Source organism: Platalea leucorodia, assembly GCF_965183815.1.
Source record: "Platalea leucorodia genome assembly, chromosome: W".
Classification (NCBI taxonomy): domain Eukaryota; kingdom Metazoa; phylum Chordata; class Aves; order Pelecaniformes; family Threskiornithidae; genus Platalea; species Platalea leucorodia.
The window spans coordinates 1,236,792-1,255,919 of NC_138859.1; positions in this window are offsets into that span (position 1 = coordinate 1,236,792).

Below are 19,128 nucleotides of genomic sequence, written 5' to 3' on the forward strand. Positions count from 1 at the left end.
TTTCTGCACTTGTCTGGATTCGTCTGAACTCCTCAAGCGTGGGACCCGCTGAAAGTCCTCTCCCAGCCGTGAGTGGTACTGGGCGCCCTCCAGATCTGTTCCAGATCTGTGAGACAGGGAGGACCCAATTTGGTGGCTAAACATTCAGGATCTCAAGAGAGAGAAAGCAAATAACCATTAACATTGCAAAGCGTTCCCCACTTAAATTCCTGCACTGAGCTCGACTGCAAGACTTTAGGATAAAATTTCTAGTCGAGTTTCTGTTTCCAGGGTCAGACTAGGGATGATGGAGCTGGTCCTGTTGACCCCGTGATGTCTGTCTTTGCTAAGTGTGTTCTGCTGCCTTTAAGGAGCTGGGTCAGGAGATGGCTGCAGAACTCCTCAAGCCAGAGCAACGTATTGCACTTTTATACCGCTTTCTTACATATTACTTGTACCCTAAGTCACAGGAGACCTAAAGCAAACTCTATAAAATTCCTCCTCTATATCATATCCTCATTTTCCCAGCACCTTTGTGCATCTCATCATCCTGCCAGTACTACGAAAAACCATCTCCGAGTGCAGCTGGCTTGTACTCTTGCCAGGACCTGAATTCATACCCTTCAACAGAGGGGTTGCAGATTGGGGTTTGCTAAGGGCCCGGGGCGGAACATGAGCAGCTGATGCTGAACAGTTATCCTGGACATCTCTCCATGATGGTCTTGTCCGTTTTCACACGCAGTCTTGTGAAGGAGTGTGCTTAATGTCATCAGTACAACATGCTTGTGAGGGCCCCAGCCGCAGCAGGGTCCTTAATGGCCCTGGCCAGCCTCACCTGCACCCTCCCTCCATGCATCCCCAGCCCGTTGGTCCTGGAGCTGCATTCAGCTCCGTCTGTCCCCCAGCCCTCACTCGACCGACTGCTGGGAGCTGCAAGAGCCATGGGGCTCCCCAGGAAAGACGAGGAGGGAGCTGCGGGTACCCAGCGGGGCTGGCGGCGTCGCCAGCAGAGCGGGGCTGGTGGCTGCAGCAGGTCCTGCAGCAGGACCTGAGCTTCAGTGCAGAGCTGGGTGAATTTTTTTCGGTCTCTGTAAGAAGCCCAGACAGGAGGACGATTTGCAGATCCTTTCCTGGAGGCTTTGCTTATGCTGGTGCAGCGGTGGTGGGAAGAACTGGCTCGCCTCGATGGCGTGGGCTGGTTTGCCATGCCGGTGCTTGGAAGGGAGCAGTCTAAGCAGCATCCCCTCCGTGGGCCACGGCTCGCTAATCGAGCCTCGTGGCGTGCCCATGGGTCTTTGACAATAGCCTTTGTCTAATATGTTTTTAATCAGTGTGTGCATTTCAATTTGCATATTAATAGCAAGGAGATGTTATTATACGCTGCTATTGATGAGATGGTTGTCAAGCCTATCCTTCCCGTCTGAGGAAAGAAAGAAACTGCATCTATTGTATAAAGAATGAAATTGCAGAAAACACATGTTTTAGGATCTACTATTCTCTGCCTCTATCTTTCTTTATCTCTGCCTTTATTTTTCTCTTAATAGCTCATATGGATGCATTCATTAATCTTTTTTTTTTTTTTTTCCTTAGAACAAGGATCTTTTAACAGGAGAGTAAGACAGGATTTTGTGCCTGTTGAGACAGCTCCAAGCTAGGCTAAACGGCACATTTTCACTGGGTGTTTTTGACTTGTAAAATGGCAAAAGGTTGACACAGTCTGGGAGTCCGTTCATTGCAGCTGACCCCATCGGAATCGTTAAAATGCCAGTAATGACCAACGGCACCGCTCGCTCTCCAGGTTTCGGCATTTCACAGCTGCCGTAGGCGTTGGCTGCATCAGCCCGGTGCCGTTGGCTGGGACATGGCAGCGGAGCCGTCTCTCACGGTCAGTCGGTCCGTACGGCAGCGGTGGTGCCCGGGACAGCGGGGCGGTGGCTGGAGCCGGGCACCGCGGAGCGCTGCGTGCAGGGGGGAGCGCGGCAAGCCGGGGCTCATGGAGTGGCTCGGAACAAGCCCCGAGAACCGATTCCTCGTGCTGGCAGCGTTTTCCACACCTTCGCTTTGGCAGCCCGCGGAAGCAGCAATGCTCTTGTCCCAGGTCCTCGGGCTGAGGAAAGGGAATGTTCTGACGTGTGACCTGGGAGCTGAGCTCCGGGGGCTTCCAGCTCGCATCCCCTGCTGTCAGGGCTTAATCCCAAATCATCCCCATGGCTTTTCTGCAGATCACAGATCACAGCACAAGGAGGTTGTTTATCTTGTTTTCTCTCTGCTTTTCCTATCCCCTTCCTTGACTCTTCCCTGCTGTTTCAGATGCCCAGAGCTTAGCGCAGCCAATTCCCGGGGCTCTCCCCGCTTTCAGCTTTGGGAGGTGATTTTCTGTGCTCTGGTTTTGCGCTCCACCTTCCCGTGGCTCAGCAGGAAAATGGCCTGGAGGCAAAAAGCCAAGACTGAAAGGGGAGAGATGAAAAGAGAAACTAGAGAAATGGGGAAAAAAATAATCCAGAGGAAAAAGCACATCCCCCCCAGCCTGACTCTACTAATTGCGGTCGGGGGCTGGAGGAAAAGCAAATCCCATGGGCCAGCGAGTGCGGGTGGTGGGAGCGGGCTGAGTGCTGCCGGGGAGAGAGGAGCAGCTTCAAGCCAAGTTCAGGTTTAGCATCACTAAATTTTAAGCGTGCTCTCCTAATCTGGGACCCAAGGACACAGACACTAAAGGGCATTTGGAAGGGAGAACCGGGGGATATATGTACTTTTTTTCTCCATTCTCCTCTGCCAGCAAAGCTGCCCCTGCTGAGCCTGATGAGGAGCACGGGGGGAGCACCAAGCTCCTACAGCAGCAAAGAAGGTCCCCGTGCTCCTACCTCCTATTGCTCTGGAGGGAGGAGAGCAGAAGACGGGGAAAGCCACTGTCAGTCCTCTCCGGAGCATCCCCGTTTGCTGTGCAGAATGACAGCAGCAGGCGCATGACTGGAGACCAGAATAGGCACCGCTCGTGTAAACGCTACATAAATATTGAGTGACAATATTTTGAAAGAGGAACCTCTCAGCGATCTGTGAGCAGGGAGGCAGCGCAGAATTAGGGGTTTTCAATCACGCCGGCTCCAGAAGAAAAGAGACGCGGCTGCTGATCTGAAATCAGTCTGCAGCTTCTGCAGCCACCCACTCAGACTGTGCGGGACAAAAGGAACAGTACGAGGCAGAAAAAACCCCGTGAGCATTTGCTATAAAGAAAGTGGCTGGAGGAATGAGACCAAGCAAAGGCGTGGGATGGATGTTTCACTCCAGAGCTTCAATCCATTTATGTAATCATAGTTGTTATCATAGTAAATGTAAATAACTGAATGAGTTCAAATTTAGCATATGACAACACTGGCTCTTTGTGAGTACATACGGAATTCTTGTGGAAAGCCTTTATTTCATCAGACAATCTAACTATATTTTAAACAATCCTTCAGGCATTTAGTTAGGCCCATATTTTGTGATTTTTCTCACTCCTGGAAATGAGAGCTATAGTCTCCAAAGCATAAAGCCTCCTACAAGTTCATGTGTTAAGAAATTGCTCAAATCAAAAAATGTGACAGTTTGGCAGCTTGCCTCTTACTGCATCGCTACAGCCTGTAATAATAGCGATAATGCTATGGTGAAAATACAAAAAAGCTGTTTTGCACCTTGTCAGCTGAAAGCAACAAATATCCAGGCTAACCTTAATTTATTTTTCATAGGATGTGACAGCTCTCAGCCCTCAGTGGCATCTGAGAGAGGCATCAGAGCCACGACCCGCCTCGCCCGGCTCGGGAAGCATCCTTCCCAATCAGCGCCGGTGGCGGGCCCTCGCCCTCGCAGGGGCGGAGGCTGCGCGGCATCGTGCGGCACGGTCACTGGTGGAGGGTTGCCTTGGGTCCGAGTCTGACGGGGACTTCGGTCTCCAGCTGGATTCCCACTCTGTGCCTTCGTGGGTGCTGGAAGCGGGACCCTCGCCACGCAAGGCAGCGGGGAGGTAGAGCAGCCCCGCCACATCTGCAAAGCCTGGCCCGGCAGCATCTCGTGGTGCCGGAGTACGACAGACCCCATGCTGTCTGTCTGTCCTGGCTGTGCCCTGTGCTCTGCCGGGATGGGGCTGCTCCCTTTGCTGGAGCAAAATGCCCGTCCCGCCACGGTCTCCAGGCTGCGTGCAGGTGGGCTGTGGTGGAAACGTGCCGCTCTGTGAGGGGAGATGAACACCGTGGGCTTGGAGGGGGATTTTCAAAGGCCTGGAGATAACCAGCATTCAGAATAGATCAGAACAAGCCTTTCCCTCCAGGAAGGAAGAAATAGTGAAAGGCCAGTTCAGAATAGCATCGTCTGTAAAGTCCCACTTGCACATACTTTTTAATGAGACTAGTGCTGGTCTTAACAGACAAATGACCTCAATTCACTCACAGCTCTCTGCTATTGATTCAATAGCTTCTCCTAATGAGGAAATTATTATCTTTGTTAGGGAACGGGGAATCTAGCAGGTGCACAGTGTTAAATAATGAAAAAGCAACTTTGCCAGTGCCAGGAATATGACGGTGCAGTACCAGGGGTGAGTGGGGCCCTCAGACGGACTCTGCAAGGATGAGTCCTTTCTGCTTGGCCTTGCAGAGCACGGAGACTGAGACGCGTGTGCCACCGGGCAGTTTGGTTTAGGCTGCCAGGAGGAGGCTCTTGTTTTAATAGGTGCCACTGTGGCTTCTTCCTTCAGCCTGCCCTCGGAAGCGGTGTGAGGCACAGACTGCTCGAGCCTATGCCTTCTGCTCTTCTGCAGGTTGGAGCAGCGTGGACCTTTAGAGCGGCCTGGCCTGACTCCAGCTTAGATCATGCATCTTTAAATCACCAGGAGTGCTGTCTCGATTGCTTCCCCCCCGCCATATGAGTCACTTCCAAATGCAGATTTTTAGTTCATTAGTGCGGTGATGCATTACAATGAATCTCAGTAAAAAGGCAATGCTAATTCTACAAAAACCCACCAACAATTCCCACCCTCCACCCCTGCCCCAAACTCTCAGGTTCGTTTTTGCCTTGACTCGGGGAAAGGGAAGGGCCAATGTTCTGCAAAATTGCATCCAGATCCCGGTTGGAGCTTGGCGCGGCCAAACGGCTTCTGTAGCCCGAGCCCAGGGGCTCTGCCCAGACTGGCGATGGGAGGGAGTCCCGCTGGTGGAGGTCCGTTGCATTGGGCTGCGATTGCTCACGTCGTGTACAGCCAGCTGGTGCTCGCTCCGCGGTCCTGCATAAAGCCCTGAGGTCTGGATGTGCGCTGGTGCCGCGCTGACTTCAGGATCCATCGTCTGGAACGAGACCGAAAGGCGCTGAGCGACCGTCGTGTTTTGCGTTGGCTCTGAGGAACGAGGTGGTGGTGTGTGCTATGTTACTCCGCCGAGCCCAATAGGAAAAGGCAAAGTAAAAGGGAGGACAAGTATGCTTTCTCGGCTGGCAAGAGCTAAAGCAAAGCAACTTGGAGAGGAAACCAGGATCACCACTGAGCTAAAACCTTACAGAACAGAGCTAAAAGGCGAGATGGCACGCTCTTTTCTAGTGATTTTACTCAGTGGGTAGGGAAGCAGAGTTGATAAGCAGGGCGGTATAAATCAGCAAAGTCTGCGATACAGCCCAGCACACATGGATGTGACCTGGGAAGCTCCTTAAGCCAAGCTATTAAATCATTTGCATGAGAAATGCAGACAAGCCCTGCTTTACCAGCATGAACCAGCACTTTGGGAAAACTCATCTTTATTTTGAAAGTTGTCCTGAACATTACATCTCTAGCCACTTAACAGTAAGTGCCTACTAGCTCTGAAAACAAGAAGGCGAAATCTCAGGCTTTCTGCTCCTGTGACCAAAGGCCCCGGCGTCAGCCTTTCCCCAGCACCGCTTGGGTAGGACCCCGCTGATGTTTTCGAGGTCCGGGCAGCCCGTGCGCCTCTCCGTGCTCACTGGCGAGATGCTGAGCTGACCCCGAGCCGCCGCCGGTCCCCGGGGCAGGGACGGGGGACTGGCCCCGAGCCCTTCCCCAGCACATCCGCGGGCGCTGTGAACGCCCTGCGGGACAGTAACGGCGAGTAATATTTTGCACTTGTATAATACTTCTCTTTTGAAGGATGCTGGTGAATGAAGGCGTCCCAGCCTAGTCTCGGAGAAGAGCCGTTGCTCCCACCACAAAAACCACGCTCAGCAATAACACAGGCTGCCCAGGGAGGTGGGGGAGTCTCCATCCTTGGAGATATTCAGAAGCCGTCGGGGCAGCCGGCCCCCGGCGGCCCTGCTTGAGCAGGGCTTGGACAAGATGACTCCAGAGGCCCCTTCCAGCCTCAACCAGGCTGTGGCCCAGCAGGGCTGCGACTGGGTTGAGGAAGCCCTCCTGGCTTCTCTGTTGGGGGGGTGGTTTCTTCTGGCTCGTTTAGGAGGACAGTACGCTAATAAAATGCTGCTTGATCCAAAGATGTTGCCCACAGGATCCCTGTTATTTCACACTTGACTTTGGCTGCAGGAACTGCCCCAGGCATTTTCGGTACCGCTCTTGGAGAAGGGCAGGGATATAATCAAATGCGATGTGGTGAGCGCAGCAGAAGCGAAATAATAACAGCAACAGATGCTGGGTGTTTCTTTCTGGGACTCGTATGCAAAGCCTGCAGAGCCTGGGCTACGCAAGGGCTGGGCATCGGCAGGAGGGGGCCGCGTCCCCGCAGGCAGCCCTGCCGTGGGGAGGGGGCAGCCCCCGCTCCCCACCCGCCTGGCACCCAGCGTGCTGCCGCTGCACCCCGGGGCTCGGCCGGGCGCCGGGTGCTGACAGCCAGCGGCGGGAAAGGCACCAGCTGGTGATTATTCATGCCTGTGGCACCGCGCTCGGCTTGGGAATAGGATGCTATGCAGCAAGGCTGCTCCTCCCGCTAATTAAAAACGCTGCCTGCACTTCTGTGGCAGGGATGCTTCCAAAGACCCAGCTGCCTCCTCCTCGCTCCAGGTCAGATCTGTCCGCGCTCTCGCGCTAGCTCCACTGGTAACCGCTAGCCATGCCCCGTGCCAGCTGCAGAGCAAGTGGCCTCCGCCGCAGAGCACAGGAATAAACCCAGCGCCAGCCTTGCCGCGGCCCGACGTCAGCCCGTCCCTGCGACGCGGCGAGGAGGGTCCGCGCTGGCTGGGCGGACGTGCAGCTGCCTTTGGGACACAGGTTTCTACTTAAAATTTCTTTCTAGCTATAATCGTAGCAATAGCGATGCCTGTCGGAGTTCCTGTTGACTTTCACCGTCGTTATCAGTTCTGTGTAATTCAGTAGCAGTGTTGTAGTGATGCTCTAAGGATACAGGCTAATTAAAGTTCGTAGTGAAACGTACTGCTTTTTTATTAGAGTAGCCAATATAGTTAGAAAATGGACAAGCTTTAGGGCACACAGATTCTTCTTTGGGTCTGAAATAGAAACAACAAGCTTCAAGCTAGATGCAGACTGGAAAAAAAATCAGCTTCAGTTTAACATAATTAGGGCAACAAATTAGTTTGGAGGAAAAAGGTAGTAAGCACCCATAAAATTACGTATTATAAACCTCATGTATTACTTCAAATTTGGGAGCTTTAAATAGTGTTACGACCATCACCTAATTTCACAGCATTTGAAAGAAATTTATTGCTTTGCATTGGATAAAAGATCGGACCTGTCACTCGACAGATGTGAATTGCACACGTCGTGGTTTGGGTTTAGGGGTTTTTTGTGCAATCCTCTCTGTTGCCATTCCGTGTCGTGCGTTTTGTACGTGAGAATGCCCAACCCGGTAATTTCTGTTCTGAGAACAGGATACTTGTGTATGTACCATTTCTAAAGGGAGCACAATCACAGCCATGTACTTCAAAAGGAATGTTAAAAATAAATCATTTGAAATCTGTGCTAGGTAGTTGGATTTTTTTTTTTTTTTTTTTTTGAGGATTTATCTCCGTTGCACCTTTTTTCCGCCACTCCAACGTTGTTCACCTCGGGGGTGCTCCGGGGCGGTGGGATGGCCGGTGGGCTCACACATCACCTTGCAGCCACCAGCCTTGCCCTCTCCCTCCCGCATGCCTCTGACGTTTCCTCCGCGCTTAAAATGGGACCTCCACTTGCATCACCTGCATCTCTCCCAGCTCTGCAGGGGACACCCGATGGGAGAGTGGAGAAGAGGCCGGCCCGTGGGATTTAGATCTGGCAGAGGAACGGCGCGTCCCGCGTACGGTCGGGTGCCGTCACGCCCGAGGGGACCCGTCGTGCTCCGGGCGATGTCGCGCAGCGTTCCCCGCGCAGGGCTGGGGGCTCAGCGCAGGGAGCAGTGCCCAGGACAGGAGGCGTGGTGGGTGGTGGCAGGGGAAGGACCAGTGCTAACTGGGGCTGGCACCCCCCTGACCGGTCCGGACGGTTTCACCCACCCGCTCCATGTCCGTTCACCAGCTGAGACCCCTTCCCTGGCCGCCCCCACGCTCGGTTCGGTTTTGCATCGATGCCCGCTCTGTGAATGCTCCTCGCCTCCTGCCAGAACGGCAAAACAAAACCGCGCTGTTCCCTCTGAACAATGCAATGCTAACACAGGCCAAAAGAAAAGGACTTTGGAAAAGCACATTAATCTTTCAGCCCCGGTTCACCCACTAATAGGGGACACCCAGCCCAGGCTCCAGTACAACCCGTTCCTGCCAACAGCATGTTCATTTGGACCCGCACACCCTGCTGGGAATTAAACATTCAGGCCTTGTCACAGGGTCCCTGGCACCATTTTAATGAACCCAGCAGTCGTTTGGAGGGCTAGAGGATGAAAACCGTGACTAGATTACTCCGGGTGCTTCCCGCGTGGGCTGCCTTACTGAGGCACTGCCGCGGGGCACCGTCAGTGCCAGGACCGCGCTGCTGGTTTGCGCAGCGCGATGGTCCGGCCAGCTCGCCAACTCCTGCAGCATCGACCCTAGCGGGTACCGTTGTTCCTCCAACCTGTGGTATTTTAGGGTTTTTACTTAACCTCCAGAGAGAACAGCGGCTCTGTGGGAACATCGGACGCAGCTGAGGTCTGCAGTAGCAGGGAGCCGCTTCCAGCCACGGCTGCAGCTGCAGCCTCGGCTTTTCTGTGGGGAGTGGGAGCAGTGGCTTCTACCAGCTGGAAGACCCTACGGAGGGCTCGGCGGTGCCGCGGCCCTGGCAAGCCCCGGGCGAGGCGCAGCGGCGCGCAGGGAGCCAGCGGCGGCACCGGCAGCTCGGTGAGTCACCGTCTGGCGAGGGCAGAGCCCACGGCAGCGTTCCGCGGGGAGGAGAGACGGGAAAGCAGCGCTGGGAATAACAAGTGGATCTCGGGAAATTCTCCATCGCCCTCCCGGCGCTGAGGGCACCGTGGCAAATGCACCGAGACAGCAACTGGTCTGCCCGGCCCTGCCTCCCCTCTTTGCCAGTAGCCTCCGTATTCATGGTGAGCAATGAAGTAATATTTTAAATTCAAACCCAACAGCTCTGACCCATTTCTCCTTGCATAGCAACCCCAGGCTGTCGGTCCCAGGAGGGTCGTTTGGAAAGGTCTCAGAGAAACTTAGCAGCGTTTTCTCTTGGAAGCTGATCTACAGAACAGCTCCGGAGCCATTCCCCTGTTGGTGGGCTTCAATATATGTGCTTTAAATAATCACCTGCTGTGTGATTTTAATATAAAGCGCAAGTATTCTCTTTAATTAAAGATGCAGTTAAAGAATATTTATAACTTGCAGAGGGATGCTCTGCGGCTCCTCTGCACCTTACCAGGTCACTGGGGTGTTGCTCTGACTCGCTGAGCAATAAGCAGCAGTGCCCTCGGCGCTGCCCGGTCTGCGTGAGCTCGCAGGCAGATCAGGCAGCAGCAGCAGCGCCCTTGGGGATGGCACTGCTCCCCGGAGGTGGCACGGCGTCCGTGGGGAGCCCAGGCACAGGCGCTGCCTGCTCGCGGGCAGCCACATGCGGTCCTGCCCGGTGGCAGATGGCCCAGTGGCTTCAGGTGACCTGGGCACCGGGACGTGGTGCGGCTCCCCGGGTCCGGCACTGGCGGGATTCAGGGAGCTAGTGATTTATGATAGAAATAAAGGGGACCTCTCTCCAAAACCTTGTCACCTGCTGCGCACCACTTCAGTAACTACTTTATTACCCAGTCAGTACCCAAGTTCCCATTATAATTATTGACATAAATAGTAACGGTCTACAGAGAAAGAGAATGTCAAGGGCATTTCAGCAGGGGAGTACTGGGACCCCGACAGAGGAGAGGGGCAAGGTGGCATCTGTAGGTAGGGCTATAAAGAGCGAGAGCCTGTGTAAGGTCAGGTGTGCAAAGGGAGGAAAGGCGAAGAGGAAAGAGTCACAGTTAGGGGAGTCAATCTGAAAGAGCCATGGAGCAACAGGGCAAGGTTTTAGAACAAAAAGAGGCTGAGAGGTGGGAAGGGCTCTGCACGCTTCCAGTACAGCCGGCACCAATGCAGGAGCTGCCGCGGGCAACACCAGGACAGCAGCAGCCAGAGGGAAAAGCAGAGGGATGGGGGGGTCAGCTAACACCTACCCCAGGCAGAGCAGGCACCGAGCCCTGGATTTTGCTGAGAGGTAGAGGCAACCTGCATCTGAGGCACAGCCAGGTCAGCTAGGCTTTTTCACGTCAAAACCACTTGGATGAAATTTTTGCAAGGGTAGAAGAGGGTGGCTGCACTTCTCGGCACAAGCCAAGGCTGCTCTGCGGCTGTCTGAGCCCTTGCACCGCCGGCACTCGGGCTCTCCTGCTGTCTGCCCCGTGAACCGACTGCCTTGCAACGAGGCACAGCCTCCTCCTGCTCCCCGTGTGCCCGGAGGGGCTGGACTGGGGGCCAAACCCCCGCCGGGTCCCTGCCGCGACCCACCCCGGGGCTGCTATCCCGCCCGTGGCGTTTCCAGCCCGCCCGGCTGGCCTGGCACCACTGGGACCATCGTTTGCAAGAAATGGGTGGCGAGGTGGAAAAAAGCCAGATGGTTTCAGCATCTGGTGTTCTGCAAAGTCACCTTAAACGGAGGGGCTGGCAGGTCTGCAGGCAGCCGTCGGGCAGCGTTGCCTGCGGATGGAGAAGATGCTGCCTCCGTGAGGCAGCTGCCTGCCTCACCGTGCGCCTCGCCGTGCACCTCGCCGTGCGCCTTGCCGTGCACCTCGCCATGTGCCTCACCGTGTGCCTTGCTGTGTGCCTCACCGTGCGCCTTGCCATGTGTCTCACTGCATGCCTCGCTGTGCACCTCACCGTGCACCTCGCCGTGCACCTCGCTGTGCACCTTGCCGTGTCTCACTGCATGCCTTGCCGTGCACCTCACCATGCGCCTCACCGTGCACCTCGCCGTGTGCCTCACCGTGCGCCTTGCCGTGTCTCACTGCATGCCTCGCTGTGCACCTCACCGTGCACGTCGCCGTGCATCTCGCCGTGCGCCTTGCCGTGTCTCACTGCATGCCTCGCCGTGCACCTCGCCGTGCACCTCGCCGTGTGCCTCACCGTGCGCCTTGCCGTGTCTCACTGCATGCCTCGCCGTGCACCTCACCGTGCACCTCGCTGTGCATCTCGCCGTGCGCCTTGCCGTGTCTCACTGCATGCCTCGCCGTGCACCTCACCATGCACCTCGCCGTGCACCTCGCCGTGCGCCTTGCCGTGTCTCACTGCATGCCTCGCCATACACCTCACCGTGCACCTCACCGTGCACCTCACTGTGCACCTCGCTGTGTGCCTCACCGTGCACCTTGCTGTGTCTCACTGCATGCCTCGCCATGCACCTCGCCATGCAGCTCACCATGTGCCTCACCGTGCACCTTGCCACGTGCCTCACTGTGCGCCTCACTGCACCTCGCCGTGCACCTCGCCACGTGCCTTGCCGTGCGCCTCACCGCGTGCCGTCCCAGATGCGCCGGCTCCCATTGCTTTTATTTTTGATGTTGTTTGATCACTTGTGATACCTGCAGCGGGGACCACGCAGTGGAAACACAATGTTCCAAGGCGTATTGTCACATCTTCGCGCTGTTTGCGCTGGTGCGGGGCAAGGTGTGATGGATGTCGGCTCCCACGTACACCGCTTGTTTTCAGAAAGGGCTTTGACACTCAGCAGCCAAAGAGCTGGTACAGGGAAGGACCCAAGGCTTATTAAGTCATTTGGCCTTTTTGGAAAGATTTATTCCTGTGACAAAGTGCAGATGACGCACCTCCGTCTGTGTCACTAACGAGCTCCGTACGCCGGCACGGCATTTCTGTGGGCTGGATGTGCTGTATTTCTGATGCTGTGTCAGACAGTCAGTCTGGGCCATTAAGTATCTCCTGGCTCTGCTCCCCTCAACTTTACCTCATTTTTCTTGGCCAGGTAATTCTTCCTGCAGTTTCAATTTGACACTGCCTGGTTTTTCACTTGCCGCCTTTCCTTTCTCGTTTCCTCACAGAGCAGCGATGGCCACACATCAGGACCCGGCAGGCAGGGAAGGCGGCTTTGTCATGCCAGCCGCTGTGGGAATCCAGCGTATTGCTGCTCGTGCTTTCACACACGCAACACGGACGCTGGAGGTCACGGTTCCTGAAACTTCAGCACGGAATAGCACCGCGCAGGGTGACGATGCACGGGACGGGCTAACGGGGATGGCTTTTTGCCTGATCTGCTGCAGAACTGTTTAACTCATTGCTATCCTGCAGTCCTGCAGATTCGCTGCTCTTGCTTCTCCTCTGCAATGCCTACCCAGTACGTCCTTGGCTACTGCAAAGCCATTTGCTAACCAGTAAAGCAGAAATAGTGCTTTTATGCTTCCTGCATGTTAGCTCGAGTGACTTCTGTGAAGAAAATATTGGCCATAGAATGAATCCATCCAGAGTGCAAAATGTGCCGGTTTTTATTTGCTGTCTGTGCTAGTGTTTATTCATGCCTCAACCAAAAATAGCAGACTTTGTAGATATTTAGTATTTTCCTTTTCATCAGCTCATAACATTAATGTTCCTGGTTGTCTATCAGAGACTGATCTGCAGAACAGTTTCTGCTGCCCTTGGCAGCTGTGCTTAGTTTTCATTTTGCACGGCGATGACTGTGTGCTGCTCACAAGCACAGCCAGGTTTCTGCTTGTTAGCGGGTCCTTGGCGAGGGATTGCCCACACCTTTGAGCTCAGCTGGCCCTGATGAGCCAGGCTCCTTGCACCAGCACCGAGCGTGCCCATACAGCTGCTGGGCAGGCCCCCAGCCCTCAAGGCTGGCTGGCAGGGCGCTGGCTGCTGGCGCGGCAGGGAGGCTGGCGGTGCTGCGGTAGGTGATGCAGAGCTGCTTGGGAGCGTGCAGGGACGGCGGTGACGTGCTGCGGGCGCAGCCCTGGCCCCAGCGGAGCCGGCTGCCCCAGAGCCTCGGGAGCTTTGACCTGGGCTCCTCTGCTGGGAGGATGCATCCAGCTCGGGGGCGGCAGGGAGCAACTGGTGCCTCCCCAGGAGGGGGAGCATGGCGGGGAGGGCGAGCTGGCCCCTGCAGAGAGGAGAGCCAGAGCCCGTGATGTGAGGAGGGGCGAAAAACTGTGCTTAGAGCAGCTGAGCACGGAGAGTCCTAAAGCCATGGCCTTGGAGGCGCCTTCCCACCTGCAGCCCCAGGGTGTAGTGCCCTGGGAAGAGCGGGTGACCAACAAGCTCCGTCTCCAGAGCTCGCTGAGCCTGAGCAGAGCATTCCCCTGGGGAGGAAGCAGTGGCTGGAGACCCCTTCCTGCAGATGTGGGCTACAGAAGGACCAAGATAGACTATTTTCTTAAAAGCACGTTTGCCGTGGCCGCTGTCGGCGCAGGCAGGCGGTGCTGCAGGACCCCTGCGGGGCAGTGGCCCAGGTCCAGTTCACAGCGCTGCATCTTCTGGGATGGATGCGCTGTCTCTGTCAAGGCGGGCTGTCAGGCTGCTGAGCTTGGCGCTGAGCTAAACGAGCTGGCATTGCTGTTTCAGGGGTTTATTAATAAGCCAGCGGTACATAACTTTGTTGTGAGACCTGCAATCATTCTGCACTCGGTACAAGTTGAGCTGCAAATAGCTCTGAGTGGTGACTCCCGGGTCTGTGTATTAAATTCTAGGTACTGCAGCCAAATGCTTTTAGGGCTGGAAGTGCTGCCTGACCTGGACCTTCAGCAGTTGGGGTTGTGCGGTGCCGCGGCTCAGCGCGTACCTGACCGGAATGTGCTGATGGAGCTGGGGACGGGATCGGATCGTCGGCGAGGCGGGCGGTGAGAGGGACCGGAGACCTGCTGGGGAGAGCAGGGGGGACAGAGCCCGGAGGTCCTGGGCAGCGACGGATACAAGGGCTGTGACTACACTTGGGCAGATGAGGCCTGGTGAGTAATTGAAATTCCTTTTTTTTTGCTGGCTGTTTTTCTCATTATTCTGATGTCCACAAACAACTTGTGCTTGAGCTGGCTCACTCACGATTCAGGATTTCTCAGCGATGCTCACTATTCAGTTTATTCAGGGGTTTGCTGCCCAAAGGTTGCAATCGCTGGTGTTAGTTAGGATTGTTAGCAGAGGGACAGAATATTTTGTGTCCCTCAGAACAGGCCAATTGCTCGATGGGCAAGTGCTGGGCAGGGTGTAGGGTAGCTCTGCCATGCCGGGCCAGCGTACTGCGCAGGGCATCGGGTGAGAGCGGCTGCAAGCGCCAGCCAGCCCAGGGCTATGGGAGCATTGGCCACGTAAGCCAGCCTGGTGGCATCCTTCTTGTCTGGTAGCTTCGGCGTGCTGGTGCTAAATAAAATCATGGGTGAATGGAGGAAAGAGGACGGCTGGTCCTGGCTGCAGGCAGGACGTGGCGAGAGTGGTGGCCTTGGCTCTGTAGCGTGGCTGGGACGCTGGGGGATGCCGTCTGGGTGCGAAGGAAAAAACAAAAGCGCCTGAAGCCCACAGTCTGTGCTTTGGTTTGCTGTCTGGGGAGGTGCTGAGGATGCTTGCCCGGGTGCCTGGGCAGCCTGTGGTTTGTGGGTTAGTGCCTGGGGCAGATGCCAAGGCAGAGCAGAGGTCCCCTCCGCTCCTCAAGAGGGGCTGCTCTTGGTCTGCGAGCTGGCTGGCTGTACCTTGGGGGAGTGCTCCCATTTATGACCGCTGTCGAGTGCCCAAGATTCAGCCAGCATCGTTGCAAAGAATAAACCACACAGGCACACGCTCTGCCAGCTGCGAGCCACCTCAGAAGCTTTTGCTTTAAAACCATGAAAATTATTTTGCGTGTTTAACACTGCTGTAATAGTTGCAATGGTGTTTACGATCCCAATCAGCCAAAATCTCTGCCAGAAATGTTGTAAGTGGCAATTTTATAAAGTCAGTTTCTGCTTTCATTACAGGAGAGAGAAACGCAGGGTTCACAAGGGATTGCTGCAATCGTCATAGCTGGGAGAAGAAATGCTCATTAACTTGCTTATCTCCCCTGAGTGCGCAGAACAGATTGTCTGCCAGGCACTTGTAGGCAGGAGTTGGCACAGGCAATTCTGCTGGGCTCGTGCTGGAAAGGCACAGAATAAGCCCTTTGGAAACTCCTGTATGGAGCCTTTATTAATTTGTCTGTCTTTGCCATCAGTAAATGCGCTGCAGAGCCTTGGACGGGCACTGCGGCTCAGTCAGGAGAGCGCAGTTGATAGCACCACGAGTTAATTAAGGAGGAATTACAGAATGGCTAGGGAAATCCTATAGCAAGAAGAGGCAGAATACCTGATTGCGTCTGGTCTCTCCCAGCTCCTGCAGGTTAATCTGTTCTGTGGGCGGCTGCTGCTGCAGCCCGGGCAGTGAGCTGGGCTGCTGGGCTCCTGCTCTTTACTCGGAGCAATGCTTGCCTGTTGCTCCACCACCGTAACACACTTGAGCCTCCCGATGCTCGCGTTTGCCTCTCAAGAAGGGAGTGTACGAGGGTGGACTGAGGCTGGACTGAAGGCTGGCAAAACTGGACTCTTCTCCCGGCATCCCACCAGCTTGGTGTGTCGGTGGCGCGGGGGGCTGAGCTGAAACGGCCCAGTCCTCCGAGCAGCACCAGGCTGGTGCCTTGGGCGGGCAGCACTCAGCAGCAGGACAAGCAGAGCTCCCACCTCGCAAGCACAGGCAGAGAAACCCCGGGAGCGGGAGGAAGATCGCACCAGAGGGGCTGAGCCTTGTTATCCTGCCCTGGGGTGCAGCTTATCCCTCTAACAACTGGGAATAACGCCCGTGTGGTAGAAGTGGGGTTCCAGAAATACTCCAGGATGCTGTCCCACAGTCTGAAGCAGCAACCTTGCAAGAGCTTTGGCCTTGGGCAAATAAAACCAGCTACCTCTTTTGATTGTAAGATTCAGGACGGGTTAGCTGGAACTATCCATGCTGCCTCGCAGCCAGGTTCCCTGGTGTTAATTACCCCCTGCAGTAAATTAAACCAGTGGTATTTGTGTAACAAGTCAGGTGGGAGCAATGCAGCAAGTCTCTGAAGGCAGAGGGGCGGCCCTGGGAGGAGGCCGTGCGCGGGAGGTTCATGCAGGCGGGCGCAGGGGTGCAGCGGAGCTGCGTGGTGCCCTGGGCCCGATCCGAAAGGCTGGGCTCAGGGCTGCAGGGTCGTCAAATTCGCGTCCCTTAATGCACGTTGGCTGGAATGCCCTTACATTTGTCATGCCAGAAGCTACGCAGCCTCTCCAGAGACTCTGTTACAGGGTTGCTTTGTTCTTTCCCTTAAAATGCTGCTTTCCCCATGTCTAACCTGTGCTCTCTGCTGCAAATTGCATCTATACCCTCTCCGAGATGCACATGGAGGGTGGATGTATTTTTTTTCGCTTCATCCTGTAATGTATTTGAGGATTTAGCATACCGCCTCTATCTTCCCCTCTCCAGACCGAGCGTCCCATGCAGTACAAGGCAATCGGTGCAGATCTAAGGTGAGCGACTCTGTTAGCTTGAATGTCTTGCTCTGCTCCCCGGGGTGACAGGCAGGTGACGTGATGAGCTGTACTGTGTCTGCACAGGTATTTGGCAGGAAAAAATAAGTCTCTTAAATGGCAAACCTGTTTCAAACCTCCTCCTTGCAGCTAGTTTTCTGTGTCTCCTCCTGGCCTCTCCTCTGCAATTAGAAGTGTGTTGCTGCGATGTCTTTAATGTTTACTAAATTCTCGTTTGTTTTCCTTCTGAGATGGATCTGTTTGCCAACACACCCTGCTTGTTGCTCTACAGTAGCAGGGGCTCTTGCTTTTGGCATGTTTTTTTTTTCCAGTGGTGTTTGTTTTTTTACAGAAGTGGATTTGTAGCAATTTTTCCTGCCTGTTGCTAGTGCCTCCCGTGCCGTGGGAACTCGGGATGTGTTTGATTAGATGTATGAACTGAAGGCTGTTGGTTGCATTTTGGTTTCAGCTGAGCTGGGGTGTAAAAAACCTACACTAATGCTTACTGGTTTCTAGGCATCAAAGTTTGCAAATCTACTATCTAAAACTTGTCCACGCAGCAGAATGACTTTCTGCAGCCTGGCTTGGTCTATGCGCCTGCAGTCCATTAAAACTAATGCTCCCTGTCCCCCCTTAACTTCCAAATGTATTTATCCTGCTGTGCAGAAAGCTGCTGCCTTTTCTTTTACTCTCATCAAGGCTGGTGCCTCCTTTACAGACAGGTGCTCTTACCTAAGCCCGTGTGGGTGCTGGCGGTGCGGCTGTGCCTGCTGGGCAGCGGGTCGGGAGAGACGGCAAAGCGTGTGTTCAACAAACGCTCCATGGCACAAGCACAAACTGAGTTTGTGCTAAGAAGCTCCCTGTGGCTTAAGCACCTATTAATGGCAGCAAAAAAAAACCAACAAAAAAACCCAAACCCAACCCTGGGATCTCTGTTACTGGAGCACAAATCCCAGTGGCACTTTTTGTGGGTGCCCGCTGTGCCCCCGTGTTCGCAGCCGCCCAGGTTGCTCCCGCGCTGCTGAGCCTCGGACCCGGCAGCCCCCGCGCCGTGCCAGCGCCGTGCACCCTCCCTGGAGCTGCAACGCAAGCGGCCGCATTTGGAGAAGGAGCGAAGGACAAATGCTGAGTTTGAGGGGAAAAAAGGAGAGGTTATTGCGTTAGGGAGATGTAATAAAACGGGGAAGCGGTGAGAGAAGGGGAGAGGCAGTGCGGAAAGCTAATGGCAATAAACCACTTCTGGCAAAATGTAGTAATAACGCTTTGCAGTTATCTGGTGTCTTTCACCTCGGGCTCTTGGAGCTCCTTAGAAATATTAGCTAATTAAGCTTCCTGTGTTAATTACCTCACTGTGCTAGATGAGAGCCCAGTTTGGAGAGCAGCTGCCTGTTCCCCAGAGCCGCCCATGCCCTCGCCATCGCGCTTTCTTGCGGCGAGGAAGACCCAGAGGGGAGGGTGCGGCCGTGTCCCGGTGCGGTGGTGCCTCCGGCTCCCACCTTGGCAGCACCAGGGCGGAGGTGCTGGGGTGGGCGGCCGGGGCCGACTGCCTGGGCAGCCGCCTTCTGTCTGGATGGAGCAGATGCCAAACTGCCCGTCCGCATTTCTGCGTTCCTCCCGTTTGGCCCCTTAGCAGCTTTGTTAATGCAGGAAACACCTGAAAAAGTAGGCAAAGGACATGTTCAGCCTGAGCTTGTTGACAGCAGTGTAAACCGAAAGTGGAGTAGATCTCTGAAGAGTGGGAAGCAGCTGGGGTAACGTCAGGCCCCGGGCTGTGGTGATGAGCTGCAGGGCTGTCGGTGCAGCACCGGCCGTGGGTGCTCGAGGATGAATCAAGGGTGACGCAAGGAAGCAGCCGTTTGAGCAATGGCAGCTCTGCCTCCAGTGGGCTTATTCTGGGAGGTTTGGGCCATCTGAGCCGTCCCTTGGCCGTTGAGACCTTCTTCTGGAAAAGCCGGGGTGTAGCTCAGCCCAGCCGGAGCGTGGGAAGGGCCCCGTGGTCGGATGGGGGCATCCCTCTAGATGGCTTTATCGGTGCAGAGAAGTCCCAGGTTAATGCTCTGAAGATATTTAATGAGAGCAAAATTGGATACAGAGCACGGGACTGGAGAGGGTGATTAGAAGGTCATTTGTATGAGATTATTCTCAGTCTGTGTGCGGGGACTTATTTCTCTCTGCAAGGTCTAGGTTTGGGATGACATATATTATTCATATAGCAAGAATGTGTGTCTTCCCTCCTAGTTTCCTGATGAAAATATCTTCTATTCATAGCTCTGCAGAAAGCGCGATATAATTTACC